The sequence below is a fragment of the Schistocerca nitens genome, chromosome 4 (assembly GCF_023898315.1).
Source record: "Schistocerca nitens isolate TAMUIC-IGC-003100 chromosome 4, iqSchNite1.1, whole genome shotgun sequence".
Lineage (NCBI taxonomy): Eukaryota > Metazoa > Arthropoda > Insecta > Orthoptera > Acrididae > Schistocerca > Schistocerca nitens.
This window is the reverse complement of record NC_064617.1, coordinates 516,299,802-516,313,065: the sequence shown is the minus strand read 5'-3', so window position 1 is coordinate 516,313,065 and position 13,264 is coordinate 516,299,802. Positions and strand designations below refer to the sequence as shown.

Below are 13,264 nucleotides of genomic sequence, written 5' to 3'. Positions count from 1 at the left end.
TGTATTTTATGGTGAAGAGAAGTCAGCTCAACAAATCTATTCCTGTCCATCTAATGAGCAAACTTGTGCAGTCATAAAATGCTAAACTAGTAACTTAAAAAAAATCATAGTTCAAACCCTTGTCGATATACGTAGCAGTTTCAAATTCCAGAATGATTCCTTCAATAAAGCTTCAATTAAGTATGACCACATCATCTCTTTGTTACACTAGTTTACATCCTTGTGTAATGACTAATTAGCATAAGGACTTACAGAAATTGTGATCTGGTATCAAATAATGTATATAGTATCAATTAGTAGATATACATTTAATCTTTCTTTATTTGACAGTAGTTTTGGGATATCCTTTCCTCAACAAGAGTTCTGTAATGAGATGCTGAACCAAGTTACAGGCACAACTCTGCCTCATTATAACTCTATTCACTGAGGAATAAATCATAAAATAAAACAGAAAATAAGACTTTACTTATTTATAAGAAATATGGTTTACAATATTCCACAATATTCACTATATGGAATCTTACTTATTTAACATTATTGATGTCACAATTCTAGAATGAGACAAAAGTCTAAAAAAATGGAAATACAGTCAGTGTAATTTGCACAAACTTCATAAATGGCTATTTTTCTAATTATTATACACTATTTTCTAAAGGAAACAAGAATTCCTATGCAATGTGTTTAACTATTACTATGTTTTGAGCATAATTTCTACAACATATTGTTTAAATCCTTATTGGGGTCACATTAAGGATACTTCTCAAATGAGTCCAGGAGTTTATGATTTGCTTGTATCTTATTATGTGGTACAGTGTAGTAAGACTGTCTCTGGTGAACACACAAACTTCACTTTATTTACAGCAGTAATATTCTTCTCCTCATCAGGATTTTCTGCACTCTGCAGTCAGGAGCCTTCTAAGTGTAATGTAGATATACTCTCAGAATCCGCTCTGATGAAACATAATAGCTGAAACACAAATGATGGAAAAGCACTGATTAGAAAACACATACACTAGTGAGAATCAAAGGGTGTCAAGAGTGTGGCTGGAAGAACAGTAGTGACATGTCCCCCCCCCCCCCACCTTCATTTTTTTTTTTTAAATTTTTCCCCCACCTCTACAATACATTGTCCTGGATCATCCATGGTGAAGAATCAATTAGATCAAAGTACTTGCTTTTTGCAAACACTGTTTCATGTGCTCAACAACTTTTTCATTTGCAGGGATGACAAAATGACATCCTCACGTGAAGTTCCGTTTCCTGTTTGGAAAAATGAGCAGCATCAATTGCTTGGTATGACCCAGAGATGGAACAACAAATGAGCCAGTGAAAGACTGTTTCTTCACTACAACTGAAGAAACCAGGACTTTTGAGAACAAATGCTGGTTTGCTTTTTCAACATGAAGCTAACAATCCACCAGAATTAGTTACCTACGGTATCAAAGTTAACCACCATCAGTACCTTCAAATTCTAAGGCAACTGTTTGAAGTATAGGGTGATTATTATTAAACTTTCTCTACTTGAGAGGGCTCCCATGAAATGCAAGTGATTGCAGGACAGTGAAACTTTGTGGAAACATTTGTAAGAACATATAAGACAAATGACGAATAAACCATTGAAAGAAACACATTCTAATTCCCATATGAGATGGTACCATTTGTTAACTGTGTGCTTTTTATGTTCCAGGTTACAAAAGTTGCTCAATGTGATGAGCCTCTACGTCCATGGCAGCTTGGTGCTGCACTAGAGATAGTTTTTCACTACTGTTCGCATCGCTTTATGGACAGATGACCATGGAATGTTCAGCTGTCGTGACACAGCTTGTTCACTGCTTGAAAATTACACATTGCATACAGCATTCTCAGCCATGGCAACAGTAACTTCTTCAACAACTTGTGGCGGAATTCGCTGTTGGTCTCTTCCCGGACCAATTCCCAAATTGCCAGCTAATTCAAACTTCCGCATCATGTTCATCAACCCTAGAGTGGAAAGGAGACCTCTCCATATTCCTTTAATGCGGCAAAACTCACTAAAAGCAGCAGCATTATTGCTATTGTTTTGTTAAAACAGATTCACAAGTAAACTCCTGCTCGCCTTGTCCAGATCATGTTGACTGCATACAAATGCTTGTGTTTCAATCCTACGTTGCCATACCAGTACCGGCACCTAATGGCAAGTCATGACACTAACACTACTAACAATGCAAATCCTGCAGTGGACAGTTTGAACGTCATTCCTATAACGTTGGGCACCCATACGGTGAATAGTTTTCCATATACACTGGCTCAAAGAGCAAAAGTTTGATTATAACCACCATGTACTGTAAAAAATTCCCTAAGCTGTGGCAATCAATGGACTGGCTCCTCCACCATGCCAATGCTGTCAGGCTCATTTCATTTAAAATCACCCAAAATAAAGAAATCTCGTTACCATCATGTCACAGATATTTGTAAAGATTTAGTGTAAGAAAGTACATAACTAGGAAGCAATAAAACAATTTTTTCTGACATTTTAGATCAAAACTGCAGTCAGGGGGCTATTTTGAAATGTCTAGCATTTTCTCCATCTGGCATTAGTACGAAAGGTAGGTTGAAAGTTTTTACTACTATAACTCCATTATTTATAAATCAATTTTAGTCAATTTGGCATCATCAGAAAGATAAAAGGACCAACTATATCACTAAACTATAAAAATGCTGCAACTGTGCATATAAATATGTGCAAATCTGTAATTAATGTCATTTTTCAAAATTTTTTTTTACAAACTTAACGAATTTTTTTCGTCAAAATCATAAGTTTCAACACTTTAAATTTTGTCTCAAAGAATTCCTATTGTCATACATTTCAACATAAATAAAAATCAGAAGGGTGTTTGTTCTGTTTAACCATTTAAAACATAAAGAACATAAATAATAATATACACGTTTCATTTTGTGACGCTTACCTAGTGGTCACAAATGATGATCAGCTCTCATAAAACACGTTCATAAAATTCTAAAAAGCATTGATTCTGTCAAACAAGTTTTCAATTGACAATATTATGGCTGATTCAAAAGTATATAAATGGCCACTAATTGTGCTTGCACTAGGAGCAGGCAAAGTCATTAAAATGTTTTCATAAGGTATCCAGCAAACATCAGTCTGAAGTGGCCATGAATAACTTGAGGAATGGCCACTTGGACTCATGAACTTGTCTTTTGCATCTCTGTGTTCTTCACTTATCTCTAGAATTTTTCCAAGCCACCACTGGTTATCGTAGATAGCTGCGAGAAATGTTTCTTCTTTAATTGTGTTAGAGGCAGTGTTTTGAATTCCATGAGAAACTTGAATGAATTTAGTAGATGATGAAATACACTTTATCAGCAACTTATTTTCATTCAGTGGTTTGAAAAAATGATTCACTCTTGTCCCAGGAATGGTAGAACCAGTCTCACAACGTTTTTGTAACATGTTTGTGAACTTTGTTATCTCCTCTGTTGTAACATAAAAGGTTTCTATTCCTGGAACATTAGTTTTGGCGGATGTAAATAGATCTTTTGGACTTAAAATGTGACTGTCATATGGATGCTGTAAACTTGCTCTTGTTGTTGAACATTTAATAACCACCAACTCCATCACATTTGCATTTTTGCCATGACTAGCGGCAAAAAAATTCCATTCTGCAGTTGCTCCATGATCTTGCTTGTGATGGCACAAATTAAAAAAGTTCTTAAAAGTTTTTATATTGTGCAGAACTGCCACCACTGAAGTAAATAACATGCTGGATGTGTGGTAATTGTTCCAATACATAAGTGAGAGCAGTTTTCTGGAAAACATAGAATGTGTTTCTATCTATTTATTTTTATTTATTTATTTATTTATTGTCCCGTGGGACCAAATTAAGGAGAAATCTCCATGGTCATGGAACGAGTCAATACATGAAATTATAACACGATATTAGAAACAGATAAAATGAAATATAGAAAAAAAAAACATATTCAGGTGACAAGTCATAAGTTTAAATGAAGACAATCAGCAATGTAACACTGGAATTTGCTTAATTTTTTAGCTCTTCCAGGAGCTCCTCGACAGAATAGAAGGAGTGAGCCATGAGGAAACTCTTCAGTTTAGACTTAAAAGAGTTTGGGCTACTGCTAAGATTTTTGAGTTCTTGTGGTAGCTTATTGAAAATGGATGCAGCAGAATACTGCACTCCTTTCTGCACAAGAGTCAAGGAACTGCATTCTACATGCAGATTTGATTTCTGCCTAGTATTAACTGAGTGAAAGCTGCTAACTCTTGGGAATAGGCTAATATTGCTAACAACAAACGACATTAAAGAAAATATATACTGTGAGGGCAATGTCAGAATTCCCAGATTTTTGAATAGGGGTCGACAAGAGGTTCTCAAACTTACACCACATATAGCTCGAACAGCCCGTTTTTGAGCCAAAAATACCCTTTTTGAATCAGAAGAATTACCCCAAAAAATAATACCATACGACATAAGCGTATGAAAATATGCGAAGTAGACTACTTTTCGTGTTGAAGTGTCACTTATTTCAGATACTGTTCTAATGGTAAATAAAGCAGCATTTAGTTTCTGAACAAGATCCTGAACATGGGCTTTCCACAACAGCTTACTATCTATCCGTACGCCTAGGAACTTGAACTGTTCCGTCTCGCTTATAACATGCCCATTCTGTCTGATTAAAATGTCAGTTCTTGTTGAATTGTGAGGTAGAAACTGTAAAAACTGAGTCTTACTGTGATTTAGCATCAAATTATTTTCCACAAGCCACGAACTTATTTCATGAACTAAATTATTTGTTACTGTTTCAATATTACACACAAGATCCTTCACTATCAAGCTGGTGTCATCAGCAAACAGAAATATTTTTGAATCACCTGTAATACTAGAAGGCATATCATTTATATAAATAAGAAACAGCAGTGGCCCCAGCACCGACCCTTGGGGAACGCCCCACTTAACAGTGCCCCATTGGGACTGAACATCACTACCACTCTCAATATTGCGGAGAATTACCCTCTGCTTTCTGTTCTTAAAGTAAGAGGCGAACCAATTGTAAGCTACTCCCCTTACTCCATAATGGTCCAACTTCTGCAGTAATATTTTGTGGTCAACACAGTCAAAAGCCTTCGTTAAATCAAAGAAAACACCTAGCGTTCGCAACCTTTTATTTAATCCGTCGAAAACCTCACAGAGAAAAGAGAATATAGCATTTTCAGTTGTTAAACCATTTCTAAAACCAAACTGAACATTTGACAGCAAATTATGTGAATTTAAATGCTCCAGTAACCTTGTATATACAACCTTCTCGATAACTTTAGCAAACACCGATGGCATAGAAATAGGTCTAAAATTGTCAACATTATCAATGTCTCCCTTTTTATAAAGTGGCTTCACTACCGAGTATTTTAATCGATCAGGAAACCGACCACTCCTAAAGGAAAAGTTACAGATATGGCTAAGTACTGGGCTAACATACATAGAACAATACTTCAGTATTCTGCTAGATACCCCGTCATATCCATGAGAGTTCTTGGTCTTTAGTGATTTAATTATTAACTCAATCTCCCTCTTGTCAGTATCATGGAGGAGCATTTCAGGTAACAGTCTCGGAACACTTTTTTCTAAGAGCGCTATATGATTCCCTGTTGGAATTAGGTTTCTATTTAGTTCACCTGCTATATTCAGAAAGTGATTATTAAATACTGTACATATATGCGACTTATCAGTAACACGGACATTCCCACTACGCACTGATTCTATATCCTCGACCTGTCTCTGCAGACCAGCAACTTCCTTTACGACTGACCATATGGTTTTAATTTTATCCTGAGACTTAGCTATTCTATCTGCATACCACATACTTTTTGCCTTCCTAATAACATTTTTAAGCACCTTACAATACTGTTTGTAATGGGCTGCTGCATTTAGATTTTGACTGTTTCTAACGTTTTGATATAATTGCCACTTTGTTCTACAAGATATTCTTATCCCTCTAGTCAGCCACCCAGGCTGCCTGTTTGTGCTAGTACCCTGTTTTAAACGTTGTAACGGAAAGCAACTTTCAAAGAGCATGAGAAAGGTCTTTAGAAAAGCATTATATTTATCGTTTACTGTCTCAGCGCTATAAACATCTTGCCACTCTTGTTCCTTTATAAGGTTTACAAAGGTCTCTACAGCAACCGGATCAGCTTTCCTGAACAGCTGATGACTATATTTAACACGAGTTGCAGCATAAAAATCTTTTAAAGTTAAAATTTGCGCATCATGATCTGAAAGGCCATTCACCTTTTTTCTAACAGAATGCCCTTCTAGTAATGAGGAATGAACAAAAATGTTGTCTATGGTTGTTCTACTGTTCCCTTGCACTCTCGTTGGAAAGAATACGGTTTGCATAAGATTATATGAATTAAAGAGGTCTACCAGCATCCTCTTCCTTGCACAATCACTTATACAATTAATATTGAAGTCACCACATATAATTAACTTTTTGTATTTCCTATAAAGTGAACCAAGAACCTCCTCTAGCTTTAGCAAAAATTCTGTGAAATCGGAGTCTGGGGATCTATAAATAACAACAGTTACAAGTTTAACTCCGTTAAATTTAACCACACCTGCACAACATTCAAACACCTTTTCAGTGCAGTACTTTGAAACATCAATTGACTCAAATGCGATGCCGTTTTTCACATACATGGCTACTCCCCCACACCGCAAAGAGCTCCTCGAAAAGCAGCCAGCCAACCTGTATCCTGGTAAAGGAAGCCTCTGAATTATCTCCTTATTTAAGAAGTGTTCAGATATACCAATAATTTCAGAGTCAACATCTATAAGCAGTTCACTAACTTTATCCCTAATACCTTGTATATTTTGATGAAATATACTAATTCCCTCATTACTCGGATACCTAAGCTTTGTCAAAAGTGATTCCCTTGTTAGAGAGACTTCCCTTAAGCAGGAATACCTATCAGCTGACTTCAATCTAAAAAAGGTGCAGCTCTAACACACACTACTGCAGGAATTTTCCCATGAGTGATCCCACCAACCCCACCTATGCTGTCACCTATAAGCTTTGCCAACCTCCCCTTCCCATACCTGTTGAGGTGCAGGCCGTGTCTAGTGAAACCCGTCCTGCTGATAGACTCCACCGACACCACTGAAATGTGACTCATGCTTTCTGTCATCAGCGCACCCCCAAGTCTCATGTTATTACGCCTGACGGCTGTATTAAGATGAGGCCGATCGTGACGCTGAAACAGTTCCACGAAATGCACATTCGTGTTGCCAGTCTGAGTGGCTATCTTTTCCAGGTCACCATCTATGTTATACTCCCCATCCCTACCAATACTATTACCAGCCCCACCCACAATCACTACCTGATCCTCTTTAGTAAAATCCCTACATAACCCCCCTATGTTAACAGTCACCTTAATGCAGTCATCTGTTTTAAAGTACACCACAAAAGGATGAAGGGTGACTTGAATGTTCTGCCAGTGAAATCCTTGTGCGGCATCCTGAATCAAACAGGTATAGTTCTCTGCAAAATCCACTATGATGATGCATGTAGTGTATGAGAGGGTTTCTTTGCTTGATATGAAGTAGTGACTCTGAGATTTTGATACATAATAATGTTGTGTTAAGTTTTGAAGTTTTTGCATGAGATAATCAACAAATTCATCGGTCATCTTCATTAATGTCTCCAGTGTAGGTCGATCAGTTTGCATCCATTGTTTGAATACAACATTTTCACAATCTTGTAAGGACTCCAGCTCCATTAAAAAATTGCGCAGTTCATATTCGTCAGGACACTGAGAACAGCAATACAGCATGCGCTGCTCGTTTTCCAGATTGCAAACAAGTTTCTGTAGTAGTTCAGTGTACGGTTTTTTCACATGTGCAGCACGCATTAACAGTTTTACGTTCTGGTGATACATGCATACACATACGTTATGCATTCCGTAACTGTTTACAGTAACACATCCTTTTGGCCTAAGTTCACAAAATTTAGTAAAAACAATTTTATCTTCAGGGTATTTTTCTCTGAAAGCTAAGTATACATCTTTCAGATTATGTAAAATTAGTCTTTTTGTCTTATACACTCTTTTGCCATTTTCTGAAGGGACAGACAGACAGTCTTTTTTTATTAGCACAATTGCGACTTATATCATCTTCACAGTAAACATTCTGGACACGTTTTTCCACCTCCTTACCTATTCTGTTTCCCACTTTATAACTCCCTTTTGACAAAATACCATCTTCTTTTAGCAATACCCTGGATTTCTTTACCATGTATTCGGTAGTGTTAAAAAACATTTGGATTTTTTCTTTGCTCCATGAAGCTGGTGCTAAGGTAAGTATTTGTAGTTTTTCTTTAACAGAACTTCTGCTGAATTTCTCTTTAAGTTCTTGCATTAAAATATTACAGTCTGTACATTCCGCACTGCCAGTTTCTTCAGACACATTTTTCACTGGAACATGCAGCACTTCTGTTGCTGTTTGCTGGAATTTTAAAGCTAAGTGACGAGACTTGGATCAAATGTATTCTGAACACCTGTCTTGTGCTCTCTTGGTAACCTCAAATGGTGAAATTTCATGTAGTTCACAGCTTTCATTAAGTTTTTGAAGAGCTGTAGATGGATCTGGTGTATATTCTTGATCTTCAACTTCACATTCTTTCATCCCTGGAAGGCTATCCCCCATAGGGAGATAAAATGTCGTTACAGCATGTTATGCACAGCTTGCTACCTGGGGTAAGTCCGAGGGTTTTATATTTCCTTGCCATGGTTAAGGAAATAGGTTTCAAAGATTTATTAACAGTCTTTTTATCATTCTTCTTAAAAGGGTCACAGTAAATTCTTTGTCTGTCTTCAAATGTTCCCAAATAGAGCCTCTTATGAGAAGAACACACACACTCAGTATTTTCACAGGTGCTTCTTAGCTTCAATAATTCAATACCGGCTTGATTCAGGCTTGACATATCTATTAAATCAAGTTCTTCACTGCTACTACTTTTCTTCTGACACACAACTGCTGACACAAAACCTAAAGGACATTTGTTTTCCACTGTGATTTTTAATCAATTGTGTATGTTGCAGAAAACAACTGGATGGTTTGAAACTTTTTCTTGTTCTCTAATTACCAGACAGAATGGATGCTTATGTAAGAAGAATAAAATCAAGACAAAAAAGTCCTTCAGATATATAAAGTGCACAGACACACAAAAACCTAACACACACAGCCTGTGTTGCATGTGAGTGTTGTTGCTAGGCTGAATTTTTCATTGTTGATTCACTACTTGAAGCAATTAATTACTACAGCATTATTGAAAAAGTATAAGATCTAACAATAGAGGACAAACACCCTTCTGATTTTTTTTATGTTGAAAAGTATGGCAGTAGGAATTATTTGAAACAAAAATTCAGATGGTGAAACTTGTGATTCTGCTGAAAAAAAATTCCTGAAATTTGCAAAAAAAAAAAAAAAAAAAAAAAAATTGCGAGACATTACATTAATTACAAGTTTTCAAACATTTGTTGCTTAGACAAAGCACTTAAATATTTTTTTTTATTACAGCTCTATTCTTTTACTTTCCAATGACACCAAATAGAATAACATTGATTCATAAATAAAAAAGTTATAGTGGCTACAAATTTACAAGGCACTTCGTTTCTCAACACCAGTTGGTAGAAGGGGCCCACATTTCAAAATGGTCTCCTAATTACAGTTTTGGTCAAAAAATTCCAGAAAAATATTTTAACCCTAATGCATTATGTACGTTCTTACACCAAATTTTCAGAAAAGTCTGTGACATAAGGGCAATGGCCACTGGGTGATTTCACATGAAATTACCCGTCAATAACACAGCACTTAGTACCTGGCAGTTTTTCACCATATCTTGTGCCTTTTTGCATTCCCTATAATGAAGAAGGCCATAAAAGGAACATTTTTCATGGCACAGAGGGTGTAAAACAAAAATCAGCAGAGGGCACTAAGCGGAATGACTTCACACTTAAAATAAACGGTTCTTTCAATGAGTCAAGCAATGGGCTCAGTGCATTATGTCCAATGGAGAATTTTGTTGGCAATGCAACTAAATGAATATATACATTAAATATGAAATATGTAATTAAACAATCGCAATCAGTTTTGGGTCCTCCACATGACCCAAATGAAAACTGAAAATAAATACTTCTATGAAACTATGTTCTACAGATTTTTTTTTTTCATTAATGCTGTTTCTGTAGTTTAAAGGAGCATAATTTTGGTTTGATAAGTTTTGTTAAATACAAGGGACAAAATGGTTCAAATGGCTCTGAGCACTATGGGACTCAACTGCTGTGGTTATCAGTCCCCTAGAACTTAGAACTACTTAAACCTAACTAACCGAAGGACATCACACACATCCATGCCCGAGGCAGGATTCGAACCTGCGACCGTAGCAATCGCACGGTTCCGGACAGCGCGCCTAGAACCGTGAGACCACCGTGGCCGGCTACAAGGGACACTCCACAAGTGTTTAGAGAATAATAAAAATTACTAGAATGAAATTTTTACTCTGCAGTGGAGTATGCACTGGTATGAAACTTCCTGGCAGATTAAAATTGTGTGCTGGAGCGAGACTCAAACTCAGGACCTTGGCCTTTCGCAGGCAAGTGCTCTGCCAACTCAGCTACTACTCATGATCTGTCCTCTCACAGCTTTAATTCCACCAGTACCTCATCTCCTACCTTCCTAACTTCACAGAAGTTCTCCTATCAAGAACTTCTGCAAATCCCTGTCATCTTTCTGTCTCTGCTCCCTGCACCTCCCCCCCTTTCTTGCAGCATTATCTTCACTTTCTATTCGTTTCCCTTGTTAAATTCAGATATTCATAGACAATATTTCCTGTCCTCATTTTGTCATTTACGTACTTTATTTCATCTTCTTTAGGACACTTTTTGTCATTAAAACAATGCTCTTTCCTTTTTATATTTTCATTTTACTCATCTTTTTCATTTATTTCTACTGCCAAGGTGCCAAAGCAATGCAGGTAACGAAAGGACCACAAAAAGACAGCCATTTCATGTGAACAAAGTGAGCGAATTTAATATTTTTTTTGTGAATCGCAGACCAACATATTGAGTGAATCTTCTCTCACATTAGATTACCTTCTCTCTCCACAAGATAAATACAGCAAATGCCAAGACTGTACAGAACAACTTTAATACTGAAGTGTACTTTTGTTAAATGTTTTTGTATTGCTGTTTTTGTATAGCCTGAAGATCAGATTTCTCCTCAAAATGTGTTGCTTCATGAAATAATTTAAATAGTCAACAAATTTTGTGACTAGCAGCAGTCTCTTAAACATTTTTTCATATTTTTGAAACAGTCATGGTTGATTAACAGTCAGTATGGCATTACATGGTTACACTATTATATCTTGGATGGTGGGTTGAGAATGCACTAAAGTACAGAAGTATGTGCAGTCATTTTGCCTGTCTCTCAGTATCTGAAGACATCATAAAAGTCAAACAATTATTTTTCCCCTTGCTCCAGAGTGAGATTAAAGTAAGTGCCAATATTATTGGAACAGTAAATTTGAATTAGCCAGATAAGATTCCAGCAATATCCACACTGTAGGTGATGTGGACAATGCTGATTGAATGGAGGGTAAGACTTGCTCTGCTGATTGAGTCAGCTTGGATTACAAACATGACCAAATGATGTAGTAAAAACCTGAAGTATTGTATATTTCTGTTCAGAAGACAACTCTAAACCAAGAAGCAGTTACAGTTTTGATTCTGAAAGAAGGCAGCAAGCAATGAATTTGGACTTCTCCAGGCAACAGTATATCAAAATAATAATAATAATAAATAGGAACATTACAGAGAAGTTCTCCAACATCGCAGTGGACATTAGAAAGAGGCAACTAAAATTTTATGGACACATAAGCAGATTCCTACAGACCAAACTCACCAACAGAATCCTCAGGTACATACAGAGACTCAAGACCACTACACCCTGGATAACCCAAGTCAAAATTGATCTGGAAAGAGCTCAGATAGATTCAGCGGACATCATGGACAAAGACACAAGGTGTACATGTGGGAAGTGATGTCAGAGAAAATAGCACCTAAAGCCCAAAGGCCAAAGTGGACGGAAGAAAGCCTTTAGTGAATGAATGAAGGAGTACTGGATGAACAAGTAGTCATTAATGTTTCGTGTGGTTTGATAAAAGGCCTGTAATGTGTGTAATAATAATAATAATAATAATAATAATAATAATAATAATAATAACAAATTATTATTCTCTAGTAAGCATCAGACTAAAAATTCAATGGCCCAAAGTTCTCCTCTGACTTTCCTAAAATTTTTCCCACACTTGTTTGCTTCCTTCACGACTTGCAATAATTTGTACATGTAAAAAGAGCCTAGTTGCATTGTAGTTTGGTGGTGAACAGTGGCATATGATTATACTGGATATGATTAAGTGTAGTAGAGCAACATTTTTCCATTTCAATTCCATATGCAGCCTGGGAAGAATGACTGCTTAAATGTGTCTGTGCACACTGTGATTCACCAAATTTTATTTTTATGGTCTTTATATGAGTGACACATCAAGAATATTTCTAGATTCTACAATTATTACTGGTTCTTGAAACTTTGCATGTGTGCTATCATGGTATATTAGTACCCATTGTCAAGAGTCTGTCAATGCATTGTTTTTCAACATTCCAGTAATACTCTCCCATAAGTCAAAGAAATCTGTGATCATTTGTGCCACCTTTCTTTGTATACATTCTGTCATATACCAGCAGTAAGTCTGATGGACCAGCAACCTGCAGATTGAGAAGTATTGCGCACCTGCATACCTCCAAGGCATCGCCTCCCAGGACTTCGGCCTCCGGTGAGTGTCATATCACAAATGATAAACAGTGGGGCAATTGGAACCAGAGGTCCTCCTTGCTGGGGATCTACTTCCCTCTGCCAAGTCACATGCACAGTAGTAGATCCAGAAGTATAACTCTGCACATCGGCTATTTGTAGCACCACAGCTCCAACCATCAGCAGTTCTCCACCAACACTTTGGGACAACTCATGTGCTGGCTAATACTAGTCCTTCAATCACAACCTGGTTGAAGCCACTGCAGTGGGACTTTGGATCTCTCCAACATTGCCCCCAAGAAGTATCTTCGGCCAGCTGTTGCTGAGTGCTCTCTCCTTCTGCCCAGTGGGAAACTTCATTGGATTAGTCTTTATGTCCATTCATCTTA

At 36.9% G+C, this 13,264-nt stretch overlaps 1 long non-coding RNA gene across 1 annotated transcript in view; it reads right to left on the bottom strand.

The window, feature by feature from the left end:
* Positions 1–293: 293 nt before the first annotated feature.
* LOC126251680 (uncharacterized) overlaps positions 294–13,264 on the bottom strand; it is a 49,042-nt gene continuing 36,071 nt past the window's right edge. The window contains exon 2 of the long non-coding RNA XR_007545770.1: positions 294–967. This is a non-coding gene — a long non-coding RNA (uncharacterized LOC126251680). The remainder of the gene's footprint in view (positions 968–13,264) is intronic.